The sequence below is a fragment of the Aythya ferina genome (assembly GCF_964211825.1).
Source record: "Aythya ferina genome assembly, chromosome: 6".
Classification (NCBI taxonomy): domain Eukaryota; kingdom Metazoa; phylum Chordata; class Aves; order Anseriformes; family Anatidae; genus Aythya; species Aythya ferina.
The window spans coordinates 3,831,279-3,844,984 of record NC_140303.1 but is presented as its reverse complement, the minus strand read 5'-3'; the positions used below and the strand labels follow the sequence as shown (position 1 = coordinate 3,844,984).

General features: G+C 44.1%; 1 protein-coding gene and 1 long non-coding RNA gene across 11 annotated transcripts in view; one reads left to right on the top strand and one right to left on the bottom strand.

Annotated features, from left to right (window-relative positions):
* Positions 1-13,706, bottom strand: part of ANKRD44 (ankyrin repeat domain 44) — a 144,715-nt gene that overhangs the window by 103,578 nt on the left and 27,431 nt on the right. The window lies entirely within an intron of this gene.
* Positions 10,732-13,089, top strand: LOC311439228. Its single transcript, XR_014694603.1, has 2 exons — positions 10,732-11,522; positions 12,279-13,089. It is a non-coding gene; the product is annotated as an uncharacterized lncRNA (long non-coding RNA).

The window sequence follows — 13,706 nt, the reverse complement described above, 5'->3', positions numbered from 1 at the left end:
CATCCCCGCAGCAATTTCAAACGAAACGTTTAAACCAGCTTTGTACTTGCTTTGTAATGTGTTCTAGCAAAACGGACAAGTCACAATCTAATAACAAATAACGTGTCAAGGTATAACCATGCTCATTAAAATTGTTCATGAAGCTTAAACTTCTCCATAACGAAACCTCACGCTTGTACTGGGTCTGGCTGGGATGTTAACGTTCCCTGCAGCAGCCCACACAGTGCTGTGCTCTGCACTTGGAGCCAGAACAGCAGTGGGATCACCCCAGTGTTGTGTCTGCTGCTGAGCAGTGCTGGCACAGCATCGGGACTCTCTCCAACCCTCCTAGGGGGTGGGCAAGAAAGTGGGAAGAGAAACATCCCCAGGGCAGCTGACCTAAACCAACCAAAGGGATGTTCCGTACCATGTGGTGTCACACTCAGCAATAAAAGGTGGGAAAAGGAAGAAGAGGGGAGGGGGGGGCTCTCGTGAAAACGTTGGGCCTCCTCCCGAACACCGGCTACGTGTGTTGAGGCCCTGCTGCAAGGCCGTGGTCAGGCATCGCTCATTTGTGGGAAGTAGAGAGGAATTTCTTTCCTCTGCACTTCCACACAGCCTTTACTTGTTTTGTTTCTTTCCCTTTCCCCCTCCCTTTTCCCTTTTATCCCTTTAAATTGTTTAATTAATAATATTCCTTCCTTAATAATTATTTTTTTCCTTTAATTAAATTATCCTTATCTCAACCCGTGAGTTGTTCTTTCCTTTACTTGTTCCCCTCCTCTTCCAAGGAGCGGGAGTGAGAGCGGTTGTGGTGTTCAGCTGCCTGGTACCACCACCACAACGCTATGGAAAGCTTCCACCAGTTTCTGTTCTGAACACTGTCCACACACCACCTAACACACTTGCTCCATCCCTTCTACGCAGAAGGAACCTGAGGACCCGAAGGACAATTGCATGTCACCAAGAGGACTATGAAGAGCTGAACTACAAGACTGTTTTCCACTGTGTGGCAGTGGCCAAAAATACTTCTGCACTTCACCAAGACATCACCATGAGAAGAGACAGCATGTGATTCCCCTGCAAGTAAGGGACTGTTACCTACCATATTAGATGTTTTGAATTAGGCACTGCAAACATACTGCTGGCCTGTTTTTTAACCCACCTCCTCCCCCTTCATTCAGCATTGCCCCATCACTGAACACCTCCAGCACGAGGAGCAGCGCCAGGACACAAGCAGCGCCAGGCTGGCAGGACTGCTGAGGTCCCACCACGTCGGGATCCCAAGCTGGAGGTCTGTGTTTCAGTTACCCATACTCCAAAAACACAGGAGAGCAAAGCTGAGACCAGAAAACATTCACAACCAGCCTGCTGGCACAAAGTCAGGGGCTCAGGGTTTCTTTCCTGGCTTGCTGAAACCAGCACGTCCCTACAGCCCTCCTCCTTCACCTCACCAGTCCGCAGGCAGCTTCATTCGGCCCATCACCAGGAACGGGGCTTCATTCAGCACCTTAAAATCTGCTCACTCAGACTGCTCCCTGAGGCTCTGGCAATGTTTTTAGCTAATAAGCACTTGCCTGCTAAGCTGAGGACGGAATTATTTATAAAATGAATTATGTATCTAATACCTGGCCAGTTGAGCTGGTTTTCATTAACGTACGGAAGGGAGGCTGGGTAACAGCTTCGTGTTTTTGCTGCAGCCAGCTCCGGCCTCCAGCTGCCATCAGAGCGTGAGAGGGGCCATGGAGCATCCACACCACGCCCTAGAGACAGCATGGCACTGCCACCGAGGCAGTGAAGATGAGGAGGTTTTACCTGATAAAAGAATAACGCCATTGCCGCTGTAACAGCTGCTTACATAGCTTTGTGTTTTTTTTCCCCACTCACCAGGGCTTTAAATAGCAGTAAGAATCATGCCTGATGCAGAGGGGGAGAAAGAGGAAAGAAAGGGATGGAGAGAGGTGAGAGCTCAGGTTTTGTTTGCAGCAAGAAACCTCATTTGTGGTGGAAAAAAAAATAGAGGAGCTACTTGAACTGCTATGTGCATTCAATTCAGCACAGCAGACAAGGAGTCCTAACAATTCACCAGGCAATGCGAGTCCATAAATTACGTGTATGCCTTGGAGCGAGTGCTGAGCTTCTGACGCAGACAGAAAACATCCTTGAGTCTCAAGTTAAGGGCCTGAATTTTCCAGAGGTAAAGGGAAGTAAACGTGCATATCAAAATCAACTTTTCTTCTGGAAGCCAGGCCTGTTCCCTTTTGTAAGTAAAAAAGGATCAATATAATTAATAATATGAATAAATGCTCACATAAGTCCTGCAGTAATAGCTCACAACAACAACGATGACATTAATGGAGTTGTCTGGCATTCAGACAGGAACGGGCAGGACTTGGTTGTCATTTTCTTGTATTTAAGCCAAATAGCTGTAAGGGTGGCGTAGGAGGGCAGCATCTAAACCTAAAACACGTAAGTAAAATGGTATCAAAGTAGTAATTAACAACAAAGTAGCCTCAAGAATGATAATATCAGGCAATCATCACTAAGATTTAACTGCATAATTTTGAGCTGTTTTATTATGTTTGGGTGTTTTATTTCAGCTTTGGACAACTATTTTGAAGGCATTTGAAACTACCCAAGGCTCCAGGATGTTGCTTAGGGTTCATTGTCAAATTCATTCATATAGGAAAGAAATTATTTTGTACCCATCTGTCAGCAACAATGGTAACCTTTAATAACCACAGTTAGACAATGAGAAAAAAATAAAATAACCCTCTCCAAACTGGACATGGCTTCTGAGGGAGCAATGGTTAAAACACCAGAGCACGTAGCATCCGTACAAATGCCATGTTCTACCTACTGCCTCCAACACAACTTCTGTGTCTGCTGTGCAGGTCTCAGCTCACCACAGCCAGATCCTCTGCCCACATGGAGCCAATTATGAGTTTAGTCACCAAGAAAATACGCCAAGCACCATTTACCCTGTAACTTTCTGCTGGGGTGGACGATTCATCTTCTCTTTCAACTTGGACGGAGGCAGTTTTGAAAATTGCCAGTAATTACTGGGATCTTTCCACTGTGCTTCCTTAGGTCAAGGAATTTGTTGTATCTCGGAGACAAAACTTTGTAAGCAACCTGTAATATTTTACACACACGTGTATATACTATACACGTACAGATGTATATATCATATATGCTGCAATAATATTTTGGAAAAGATTTACAGAGCTGGATTTCAGGCCTCAACTCAAGTCAAACAATTGGGGCATATGAAAAAACCTCCACCTGCATTCTTCTGAGACTTCAACTGCATTGGAAGAACGAAAGCTCCAGTCAACTTTCCCTAATAAATACCTTGTTCTAAAATAAAATCATATACATGCTTATCTGTGTACACATAGTACAGACATACAAAAGGCACCCAAAGGAACAGCTAGATTTTGCTATATCATAACATCCAGTTTAGGGATCCCATCACTGGCTGCGACTATTGTATCACAACAGAGGAAGGGTAGTATAGGACAGCATATATAGTATAGTAGACAGTGTTCAAGGGGAAAATGTTTATTAGAGTTTCACTGCATCACTGGCTCAACGCACCACAACCAGAATAGAAAAAACAGTGAGGGCTACTTCAGGGAGTGCTGGTGCTGCTGTCCCACCAGCAGAGAGGAGCAGCTCTGCCAGCATTTAAGGTGCCCAGGCTTCCTCCTTGGCCTCCAGCAGCCAGGTTGGCACCAGAGCTCTTGCTGCTTAAAGGGCAAGAGGCACAGATGGGTCCTTTGGGATGCCTCCTGTAAAAGCAGACTCAATTTCTACACACCCTTTTATGTAGTGAAGGCTCTTGCCCAGCAGTCCTGCAGACACCCAGCACCAGGATCTCCTAGGCTGATGCAGGGAAGTCCCAACATTTGCAAAATCCACTGCCTCTCCACATGTTTCCCACAAAGGTTTTCACTTCTTAGAACAGGACCTGAGGCACTGCAGAAGCCAGGCACCATGGAAGGCCACCAAAACACAGCTTCTGCTAGCCTACCTCCCCAGGAGCTCAAAGGGCCCTTTTTGGGATTATTATTAAAACAAGCATGGGAGCATAACTAATGCTCTTAAATATATATATATCTATATATATAGATAGATAGATAGATATCCTGTGCCATTTAAACCTAGGGCGACTGGTAAAGGCCAGATCACTACATCAGGAAAATTACTGAAGAGGCAGCACTTTTAACACCTATGCACCTGTCAAACTCCCAGGACAGGTCAAGGCTCGTCTGTGCATGTACAGAGTTAAGAGGTTGGGATGACTATGTACGAACACAGGACAGAAAGGGGAACGGTGCTGTTTTGCCTTTCATATCTTTAATAACCATGTCAGCATTGCTCATTCTGAAAAGAAGCAACAGCAATGTAAAACACCTGGTTTGGCCAGATGCCTGCTCTGCAGGGCACTTGACCCCGGGACTTCCTGAGCTCCCTGTTGCACCGGATCCCCAGCAGCAGCCTGGATGAACAGAGTCCAGCCAAACAGCACTGACATGTGGCAGCAGGGTTACAAACAACTTCCTCTGCTGAGACATCTCCTGCTGTAATTACAGCTGGGGAGAGCAGCATGGGCAGGAGGGCCACACTTTGTCCTGCAGCACGGCCTGGGGCACTCCAGCACTTTGCTCGCCACCAGCTACCCCTCTGCACCCACTGCTTGCACCAGATCAGCCCCACTCCTCTGCCTTTCCCCTTAAGTAATGCATGAAGCCTCTTTAGCACAAGGTTGAGCAAAGAGGAAAAAAAATGCAGAAGTGCAGCAAAACATTGGTGTACCTACAGACTTCTTGCTCACCCTTCAAAACGCAAACTAGCAGAGCTTCCAGCCATAACAGCCAGGCCGCTTACCAACAGCGAGCACCAAAGGAGCAGTGTCAAACCAAATAAACCAGGCAACTTCAATGCCAGCAGCAGGCCCTGGCCATGCTTCTGGTCAGCAGGCCTCCACCTCTCATCACGACTCGACGCCTCTTCGGCCACGTCACCCCACCCATACGTGCCGGACCCTGCTTGGGACAGCGCCCGGCTCCCGAGCTGAAAACAAGGAGCTTGTACTAGCTGCACTTGGTTTTGGCCCAGAAGGACTTTCTGCTACGCTTGGAACATGAGCAAACGCGTGCCAACTGGGCTGTCTTCTCTCTGGTGCACAGGCGCAGCCCTTCCCCAACTCCACCAGTGACACCTGCACAACACTCGAGGCTTGCAGCAGCACTGTCAGAGCGCAACGTGAAGGCACTGGGCTTCATAGACAGCAGAGAAAAAAAATCTGTTTCTTCCCCACTTGTAATGGCTGATGGAAAACAAGCCAAGCTGCCAGGAAAAATTAAACTACACTTGTACCTACAACTTAGCTGAATTTTATCTTTTAAAGAGCCACTGGATGGGATTCTTTTTTCCCCCTCATTTACTTTATCTCTGTTTCTCCTGGAAATGCACCCACAAGCATGCTTCACTATAAATAATAATCAGGCAGCATTACTGTTATTTAATGAGCCCTAATGAAGCCAGATAAGAGACTTCCATGGATAGTATCTCCCTCGCTTATGCAGAGTTCACCAGGCAATTCCTAGTCACAGTCAGTAACTTTCATTGTTCCCCACACTGAAGAAAAAGCAGCATTTGCCAAATTTATTTGGGGGGAAGGAGACGGAAGCAGCTTTAATTACATAAATTAAGTTAAACTGTAGCATGGAACAGATTGACCTCCCAGACCTTCAATTACATATAACTAACCCTGCCAAGTTTAGATCTGGATCCCTTCCAGTTTTTCTTGTGAAAATTGTGATTTTCTCCCATGTTATTACAACTCCTTTTCTTAATATAGTGATATAATCAGAGCTCTGCGCTTGTGCACAAGTGTAGTCTACTCTGTTCAAGCAAGTTCTTTGGATATAATTGAGGCTTGAAGGGTGGGTGCAGCTAATTTGTTTTGATAACGTTTCCTGTTTATAACAATCCTACATTTTGCTGCATAAGGGAATGAGATCATCTTTAAGGCATGGAAGAGGGGAAGTAGGATGTTTACAGCATCCGATTTATTTTACCTGAGCTTACAGACCCCGTCACTTTGCAAACCTTCAATAACCAAACTGAACTCAGGTTGCACATGGAAAACACTGATTCAGTCTTCAGGCCACCTATTGCTGAGCTGCCTCTGCCTGGAGGGAAGTTATCACCCATTTGTCAAACCCCGTATCATAAGCATCCTCTGAACAAGGAAAAAGAGAGAGCTGAGAAGCTTCATGAGGGAAAACACATGGTCTGAACACATTTGAAACTCTTGTCATAGACTTCAGTGGCTGACTTCCATTCTCCATCCAGAAGACAAAGGACAGACGCTACCTGGCAATCTGAGTCACACCATCAGGATTTCCTTAGACAGAAGATGAGATCTGATAACGCTTAAGAAGAGCAAAGAGATAAGGACACAGCAAAAGAGCTTAGCACTTGAATTCAGGACATTAATTAATTTTCCTGAATTGGTATTTTCCAGACAAAAAGCCTGAACTCATGCAGCTTGATTTGAGAATCCAATCTGACAGATGGAAGAGGAAAACAGAGGAAACAGTAAAAATGGTTTTCAATTCAACTAGAACGATAATGGAAAAAAGCAGAATATAGCTCACTTACCAACTGCACGTCAAATTCAGGCCACTGCCTCTACTGCCACGCATTAGCCCGCACCATATTATTCAGTCCTTTCATTATTAATAATGCACAGCGAAAGAAGTGACAGCACTAATCTCCATCTGACTAACATACTTTAAAACATGAGATAGGGAAAATGCATCTCAGTGTGAGCTCGCTGCAGCAGCAATCAGCATTTTAACAAATGCGGCTACGCTGCCTCACCTTTGGGATGGGACGTCCTGGTTGCTGTGCGTGTGGTTTGCTCACCTTTATAAAGAAAGCTAGTAAAATTTATCCAAAAAAAAGAGGGAAGGAAGAATGGAAGGACTCCTGACCAACACATTCCACCAAGTCAGATGCTCACCTTCGCCAGGATGTAAAGAATGCTAAAAAAAATCTTCCCATTGCAACCGTTTAGGGAAGAAACAAAGAGGTTATACCAACATGCACAGAAACAACAAGATATAGTGAGACAGATCAGATAAGAGTTGATTTAAGATGCTGTATTATTGTCTTCCAACTCAGAAATTCAATATAACCTTCAAAAGAAGGCAAGCTTAAGCTTCTGTACATACTTGATATGTGAGAACTTGCTCACCGTGTTGTTCTCTGTAGATTTCCAGCCTCTGTTTCTGTTCTATTTTCTGTTGTACTTGTTCTGGTGTCACTCCAGCTGCATTTTGACATATGGTTTATTGTCATATTAAACCATGCACGTTGAAAACAACTTCAAAAGCTTTCCATTCCCAGCAACAGTGTTACACTTTTGTACCTCCCAGACTGGACCTGTTTGGAAAAATGTTACCCCCAGCGTAGCAGGATTTCAGGGAGGTACACATGCTGCTCACAAGACTCTTTAGTTCTTAAAGCATTAACTCAGTTACTCATATTGACATGCTATATTTTAATTTTGCACGTAGTACTACTAAAGGTGAAATTATTCTTGGTCAGTAAATACACAAACCCACTGAGGACCTTCTGTCTCCAGTATCTTCCGAAACGACCTTGCTGACACTCTCTGAATATACAGCTCATCATTTATGTAATGCAGAGGTAAATCAACACGAATTTTCACTGCTCCTGCTGAATCCTGAGCTTCTCTTTCTCCAATACAAGGTATCAGCATCACACAGCAAATGCTCCCCACACGTGCACTCACATTGACATCACCTGAATATCATGAGATTAAAACACAGTTAATTGCATGTTTAAGCCCTGATAGTTTGTTTTCTTTTAAAAAGCAATCTGCTTTTATTTTAAAATGTGACTATATACTTAGTAAGCAAGCACAGGAGGTGTGTCCGCTAGCTTAAGGGAAGAAAACAAAATAGTTGCACTTCTCCAAAGGCTTTGAGAGTTTTCAGTAGAGTTGTAACCCCAAGCAAGTGATGAGTTACAGAGATGGGCCTAAAACACCACTGATCCAAACACCAAAAGCTTTGGGATGTTCCAAAATGTCCCCCAAGTCCATTACTGCCAGAGGGCTGGGAAGACGTGCCCACACGGTGTTCCCTTGTATCTGCTGACCCTGGGATTCATTTTCACCACCAGCTTCTCATGGGTGGCAGTTTCCAAGCCAAACCTCAGCTCCCAGCCATGCTCCCATACAGCAGCTTCACGCCTGCTGCTGTCACAAAAAGGGAAGCGGAGACCTGCCGATGTGACCTGCAAAAGGGGCCACACACCTCCAGCATACTGTATTACCAAAGTTTGTCACAGCAAATGAGGTAAGGCTAGTACACCAGGAACAGCCACGCAGATCTGATTTCGTGGACCAATGGTTCTTGGACACTAGAAATGATGGCAGAAAAAATAATATGCACATAAAATTGTCTGTCACAATGCAGAATACAGCTATCATGAAATTTTGCTGCTGTTAACTGCAGCAAATTGATATGCATTTCACATGTAATAGAAGACAACAGAGATTCATTTAAATTTGCAGTTAATATCACAAGCAATGAGACATCCAGAAATTACATTTTCGCTAGCTAAAAATTCAGTAAAAACTGTTTAGTGTATAAACTAATACAGTTAACAAATAACTATTCGGCATCACGTTCTTCCCTTTCTTACAATGTTAAGACACAAATAAATTCATCCTCAAATAATCAGAGCAGGTTCGTGAAGTTACAAACCTGATAGGGAGGAAAAGAGGTATCTCAACTTGGTCTCATTAACAACAAACTAAACTACAGCTTATCATCATACACAAAAAGGAACAACACCCAGCACCTAACCAGGTGCACAGACGAGGAAGGGCAGTATGTGTCAGTTCTGCTCCTGTCTTCTTTAACCTCAGGAATGACTGGCATTTATTTGTGACCACTGGCAAATATACCGATACCAGAATTAAATTATTCACAGGGGTTAAAAAGTAACAGCTCCAGATGGTTACACACATGGCTAGGTGCAAAAAGGCAACCCCTTAACAGTTGAAAACACCATAAAAGCTGTTAGGACAGGAAGCAAGTAATACCAAACCAAGGAACTACAAAAATAATTACTCAAATTAACAATGCTGCCATCCCAGAAAACAATTAGAAGAGAAATAACACCACCACCATTAAACTTGTGTTTCACACAACATTTACCAAAATAACACCCCTTCCCCGTGTCCTCCCGAGTGCTCCATCATCCAATGCATTGCATCCCCAGGGGGATAATAAATGCACCCAAATTCATCACCTTAATGCAAGACATGTCATAGGGAATTTCTAAGCCATCTGATACACCCCCTCCATTTTCCATTCCATTCCCTCCAGCAACAAGGTAGCTCCTGAGTGGCAATAATATTTATTATTGCTATTGACTGCTGAGGTAAACCCAGAAAGCCGCATTTGGGGGGAAAAATGCTAGAAAGGTTTCGCACTGGGTATTCTGTGAAAGGCTATTTGCAAGAACTAAGCAATGTTCAAAGAAACTAGTTAACGACTGCAGAAGAGAGATTTCATGTGCCAATTCATGTGATGGGTTCATGTGCCAGTGCTGGTTTGGGTTGGTTTTCAAGATTTGGAGAAGCACCTGTGGGGCACGGCCTGAGAGGACAGGCTGCTGGCAAGGGACCACGCTGCTCCGAGAGGCACGCTTCGGCACATTTTCTTTGCTGGCTGTTGGGTTCACGACCAGGCTGATGCTTTCCATACAAGTGCCCAAAGGTTGCAAGAGATACTGCACCAGCTAAAACGCTGCCTGTCTTTCCGCAAAGTTTTCAGGGGAAAACCAATCAAATCTTAACAGTACTGCATACAACATGCAGTGATTTAAAGCAGAGGGAAGACACGTGCCAGAAATAAATCAGATGGGACTCAAAAAGGTGAAATTACATGTCTGTAAGGCATCTTGCTAGGGCAGTCTAAGTATGGAGGAGAGAAATCAGCAGGTCACTGGGTGTGACACTGTGATGTATCACCACATCCGTGCTCCACCGAGCCTTAAAAAAGAAGTGGCTAGAGACCGTAGTCATTTATATAAAAAATGCAAAAAGGAAGACTTTGTAAGCATAGGTTAGAGCAGACTTTCCTTATATTGGTACAAGAAACTTTACTTTACTTTACTTCCCTGGTGGTGCCAGGGCATCATTCCGTTCTGGGCGCCCCTTTGGCAGCCAGCGGTTTGGCCGGCAGCACAAACCTGGATGGTTTTGGGCAGCCTCTTTTAGGAAGCCCCCGTATTTAACGCACTGTTCACAGAAAGTCCCACCGTGACATAAGAAAAACCACTTGCCTATCACTACTTCAGCTTTCCAAAAGTATTTTGATGTACAGTCCACACACAGTCCCACAAGAAATGTGTAGAACAAAGAATGAATTCAAAAATAATTTCTTAGTGATGTAAATACTATACAAGCACATTTGTCTTAAATTCATTTTTTTCAATATTATTGTCCCTTTTTTTTTTTTCATTACAGCGTTCAGGGGTTGTTTTTTCATTTCCATGTGCACTCTGCACCTGTGTATTGAACACATTCCTGAACATTCAACAATGCATCTTACCTTTAAGGTCAGGATGTGGTTTTATTGCTGTTTTGAAGCTGTTTTTTCCTTTTAATCTACTTTTTTAGGGTGTGCGGAAGCTACATGGAGCCACACACCAAAAGAAATTCTTTTTCTGTCGAGCCGTTCCCCATGGTCGCAGCAGCTCATCCACAGCCCACCTGCACTGGGCTCCTCTCTTTGCACAAACCCTGCAAGGCAGCAGACGTGCTGACAGAGCAATGCAAGCAGTATCACAGCTGGCAGAACGAGCAGCACACAATAATTTCAAAAGACAAGAAGAAAGCAGAACAAAATTTCCAAAAGAACGAACAGATGAAACTAATTATCAGGCAATTTCAGAGACAGACTTTGGGTGGCTTCAGAGGAGGCGTGGCAGAGTTCAGGAAGGGAAAACCAGAGGCAGCCAAGGGGTCTCAGCTATTCTGGGAGAATCCAGGGAGCGTGATGCCACGCGGGATCGAGAGACAGAATTTAATAACTGCTTGGAGCCAGGCTGAGGTAGGAAAGAGGGCGCGACGTTTTTGTGAAAGATGCAAGCTTTGGAAGCAGACACACCATAGCTCTGTGTGGTGCACGCTGGGCAGCACAGCAGCGCATCACTTCTGCTCTCCGCTTTGGGCCCTGAGAGGTTGCCCTGGGTTGGGACAAGCAACTGCAGCGTCTGTGTTCAGAAACAACTGGAATAAACCAAAGATCAGCCAGCCCAGGTGTTTTCAGCAACACACCCATAATGCTGCCAGACAAAGTAAGGTTTACAACGTGGCTTCAGAGCATGGACTTCAAAGGAAGAACCAGCACCAGCCACGGAGACCACCTGCCTTATGACAAAGGCTTTGCCTACCACAAAACAGCCTGCCTCAGGTCCTAAAGGTATGCAGAAACTACATTCCCTGCTGTTACCCTTGCAAAATCATCATCTACTTTGTCCACTTGCTTTTAAGATGGGATTAAAGTTACCTTCAAGCAATTAAAGTGTGCGTTCTGTAATCGTGAGAAACAGTTAAATGTGCTCACACCTCTGCTGTATCGAGTTTATCTGCTCTCACCTCTCTTCAATCACTATTCCTTTCTGCTGGAATTTATTATAAAAGTAAAGAGATGCCAAATATAACAAACTTTTAAAATCTATACAAGTAGCAGAAACTCTGGTGTGTCCTGTTGCAGCCAGAAGAATAAACTATTCAAATTTCCAAGTATTTAAAAAATATTAAAAAGATGTTAACCCATGCATCTAGAAGCAAAGAAATCCTTCTTCAAGCAGGAATTGTGTCACCCTCCTAACATTAAAATTTGCACTCACTCATCCCTCTGTTTCATCAATACAGCCAAAATGTTCTCGACAGACAGCTTTTCTAGCTGTTAAAAATAATGTTAATAATCAGAAAACATCAGGTTATCTCTCCCCCTTCCATTCATTCATCTGTCTTTGTAACATGCTGGAAATATCTGTACTGGCATGCAAGAAAGGAACTGTAGGGTACCATGTAAGGATTAAAAATGCTTCTGAATAGAGGAGTCAGTATCTTAAAGCCACTGCTACCTTGTGACGCTGGGTAGATTCAGACACTATTATATTATTTACATATCTACCAGGATCCTGCTAGAGCATATTTATTTTCTCCTCAGTTTTACAGCTTTCATTAAACCAAACAAAGGATTTTTGCCCCATTGCATGCCGAAACTGGAATTGCTTGCTTTGGCAACCAAATCCTGTAATTTCTACTCATGCCAAAAGCATCTTCATATATCACTAACTTTGCCACAGCTATGTCAGAGCTTGAGCAGAAAGCTGTGTTGCTGGTAGAGAGCAGAACACGCTCTGAGGGTCTGCAAAGAAAACGGTCACAGAAAGCAACTGGTGAAGAGAAAGAGGATCCTTGCATCAGCTTCCTGTATTAAAAAGGGCAGGAAAATCACCCAGGTGCCAGCCTCTCACCACACTTGTATGAGGAACAAGCCAGGCACTTACTGTTCCTCATTTTTCCCCTTGAGGTTAGCAGAAGTCCAGGCCCTTCACAGGGTTGTTACCGCTGTTGTGAACGCAACGTTAAGTTTCAAACAAGAGCACCCAAGGTCCCATCTCCCTGCACAGAGCAGAAAATCAGCAGCAGAGACTTCACTTCTCAGAAATCCTTACTTCCACTGTCCCAGAAACAACCATGAACAAGAAATGTTATAACTTCCCAACATGACGCTCTTGACTCCTCCTCCACTTTCAGAAAGGCTAGATGCCACCGAATGCAGGGAATGTCAAACATCGCTGAAATTTGGGGGACCAGGATGCAGCCCCCCGTACTTAGGGCTTTAAAACTCCAGTCAGCTATAGCAAATGATATTGTAGTTTCAAAATCTGAAATAATGCCAGTCTTCCTGTCGCTCTGAACCTTTGCAAGAAAAAAAAAATAAAAATAAAGATACGGGTCCTTCATTATGATGAACATTTGCTTCCATGCTTTTTTTGCAGTTCTGTTGTTTTTGTTTTTATTTTTATTTTAATTACCTTAGCATCCTTTAGATGCTTATAAACCTGCTGTTCAACAATTTGCTTTGTATACTTCACAATGTTGGCATCAAATTGACTAACTCTCTGGCTCCTCACTTCCCCCTTACAAAAAGGCATAAAGTTTGTCTGTCTCCAGTCCTGCATTTTCCCCATCGTTCACAGACAAAAAATAATCTTTTCTAAAATTTCACACTTCTATGGCTATTTTTTCAATTTTTCTGACTGCATGCATCCTTTTGCACACCTTCCACATCATGTAGCAGACCCATGATATCATTTGCCATCGTTTTCAAGGCGGGCAGGAGAGGCAGTGGGAAGCGGGACTATCAGCCTGCAGCCGCCAGGGACACGCTGGGGTTAATGGCAGGAGGTGCCAGCTGAGTGCTGGTTCCCAAATTTGGAAGAAATAACAAAAAAAAGTTTCTTTCCCCATCATTTACGAAGTATTGCCTCGCTCTGTACCAAGCACAGAAGCCGTGTGGTTGAGGCAGGGGAGCTGGCGTTTGGGGAGTGGAGCTTGGCTGAATCATCCTGAGGTCCTGCGAGATCTC